At 40.9% G+C, this 2,857-nt stretch overlaps 1 non-coding gene across 1 annotated transcript; it reads right to left on the bottom strand.

Annotated features, from left to right (window-relative positions):
* Window positions 1-768: 768 nt before the first annotated feature.
* Window positions 769-840, bottom strand: TRNAH-GUG (transfer RNA histidin (anticodon GUG)). The gene has a single exon. It is a non-coding gene; the product is annotated as a tRNA-His (tRNA).
* Between the last annotated feature and the right edge of the window lie 2,017 nt (window positions 841-2,857).

Raw genomic sequence — 2,857 nt, 5'->3', positions numbered from 1 at the left:
TTTTTAAGTCCTGGAGAAAGGTCCATTAAAGCTGTGTTACTCACATTAGTTCAACATTTAGCCATTTATAACACAAACCCCAGTCTTTTGGAAAATGTCATTTAAAAAGTTCCACCATATATGGACATTATTTATTGCTTGAGCCCCATTGTCTACTTATAATATGCCCTTTATCAGACCCAAATGCCCACTTCATAGAATTTCGTTTTGAGCAACAACTGACTTCTTACATTATCCAATGAGGCAGGAAAGTTAAATTACAGCCAGTTCATATCATAGAAACAAAATGTTTCCTGCAATTACTGATAAGGGACAGTTCATTTTCTCTCTGTCATCCTGAAAAAAACCTCCTAACAACAATTCATGCCTGGTTAAACAGGATTTCCACATCTCCCGCTGACATCTTTCCAAATAATTCAGGGTTGTTATTACTGTACAGCCCTGGCAAGGCTCAAAAGCAAGCAGACTTGACGAGTCTGCTCAAAGCAGAGCTTAAGTAGTTGTAATTAATAATAATTACATGTCCACTACACTCCAGTTTTATCATATTATCCGTCAAGGCAAATAAAATAACCCACATACAACATGCTTGCAACAGGGTTCGGGCATTAATGAAGCCACTCTGCATATGTCATCTCTCTAAAGTTTAAAATATTTGTAGCAGTTTCTGTTTTATTGATTTTTATTATTCTATGCCTGGTTGCAAAATGTTGGATGGGCTACAGCTTGGGACCTGCGCTATTCTTTTCCAAAAGTCTTCTCCTCTCCTGCCGTGACTCGGATTCGAACCGAGGTTGCTGCGGCCACAACGCAGAGTACTAACCACTATACGATCACGGCGAGCTACAGGGGAGCTGAGCGCCAGGGACCCTTTAAGAGTCACTGTGATATTAAAATCTGTGGAAACACTGCCATCTATTGCCTAACGACGTACATTTTCTTAATATTGGCAAAGAGGAGCAGTGTTTCAGTAATCTCCACTTATTTAAAGGAACAATAACAAAGTGTCTGAACATGAAACTAATATTGTCTCCTTGGCTGATGGGCGCAATTGTATTACGTAAGATTCACTGGAGTCACCGTCAGGAAACGATCATCTAAGTAACAAGGCTGAGAGAACCCAGCCTGTTCACTCAAGCTTCCTACTTTTAACCAATAATGAATATAGATTTCCCACCCCGAACTGCCACCACCAATTACGCTGCATTAAATGACACATGAACCTGAGCCTCTTTTGTGGTTTCTCCACTGCTAGCCTTATTTCCATGTGCTTAGGCAGCAGATACATAAAAAATACGGCAAGAACAAAATGGACTGAGGACTGGAGAGAATCAGGGAGGCTTGTTCTGCCCTATTAGAGGAAGCCGGGGTGAGCACACCCTGACTGAGGAAAGGCCTCCTTTCAAATTCATTGGTCCCTAAAGGTTGTTTTTCTTTCTGGAATATTTGTCTTAAGCCACAGTAATGTCAAAAAAAAAAAAAAAAAAAGCTTTCTGATAACGTTAGCAACCCACCACACAAAGAAACTGGAGTGCTCCATGCTAAATAAGTTTCAAGGAGACATTTTTAAGAAATTTCCTTGTTATAAAAAAATTAAAGTTGTCTGGACAAGCTATCCCCCAAGGTTTGAAAACCTTAAAAGGAAACACACAGAAAAACCTCTTTCTAATCACTGGATTGTAATCGGGTGTCTCCTTTAAGCCTTCTGAATGGAGAGGCCCTGGGAGCAGCTGGGGCTAGCTGGCACTGTGTATGGGATGGCAAGAACCGAATCCATCTGTTGGGTGGCTGCCAAGAGCTCCAGTGCTTCTGGAAGGAGGATATTTCTGCAGATAAAAGCTTCAGACACAAATGGTCACTCCCTCCCTCACTCCCTCCCCTCTGATCATCTATGGCCCCTTCTCTATCTTCCTTCAAACTCTCACAAATCCATTTTTCTTCCATGGTCACAAAGAAAACTATTGCCCTGAGTTCCTGAGCGAGCCTTATATATTCTGGGCAGGAAGCAAGGCAGTGCCCTATGGCCTGAACAGGAATGCAGGTGGGGGAATTTGCTAAGAGGTCAGTCCGTGGCAAGAAGGCAAAGCGAATCTCCTGGCTGGCAAAGGGGAGGTTCCCGAAGCACCATCATTTGTGTACCACCGTCATAATTTTTGCTATGGGCTCATACTAATTGAACAATAAGGGAAATCTCTCTCTTTTAAAAAAAAAATCAACTCACAGAGTACAAATTGTGGAAACAGACTTCTAGAGTCTAATTTTGGCTCTGTCACTAAGTGGGGGAACTTGGGCTGCTTCTTGAAACTTTGTGCCTCAGTTTTCTCATCTGTAAAGTGGAGATAATAATGGTAACTACTTCACAGAATTCTTCTGAGGACTGAATAGGTGATGACATGCCAAAAACTTTAAGTAGACCTGTCACATAGTAAGCACTGTAGAAATGACAGTTATATTATTTTGTACCATTCCATAAATTGAAAAACACCACATCATGTTCCCTAAATAGAGATCACTATGAAATAAACTATGAAAACAAAACAATAGAATTAAATTCTAGCCAGATATTCTGAGCCAAAGTTTTGCTCTCAGTTAAAAAGGAAGGTGGGCAACGTAGGAGAGATGTTAAAAAACATATTAGCCTCTGATCAAGGCTTCTCTTCGACTCATCTGAATAACTGGAAGAGATTTGAAAAGGGAATAACTTTCTCTTCACAGGATGCAATATTATGAAATGTCACAGTCATTACGACCCCTGAGATTACCTCACACATTGCATCTGTCAGGCTAGGTTATGCTACGTGACAACCCCCAAATCCCAGTGGCTTCGAATAAGGAAAGTTTTTCCCTTGCTTGTGTT

The sequence above is a fragment of the Mesoplodon densirostris genome, chromosome 6, assembly GCF_025265405.1.
Source record: "Mesoplodon densirostris isolate mMesDen1 chromosome 6, mMesDen1 primary haplotype, whole genome shotgun sequence".
NCBI lineage: Eukaryota > Metazoa > Chordata > Mammalia > Artiodactyla > Ziphiidae > Mesoplodon > Mesoplodon densirostris.
The sequence above is the reverse complement of the archived record's forward strand: the minus strand, read 5'-3'. Positions and strand labels throughout refer to the sequence as shown.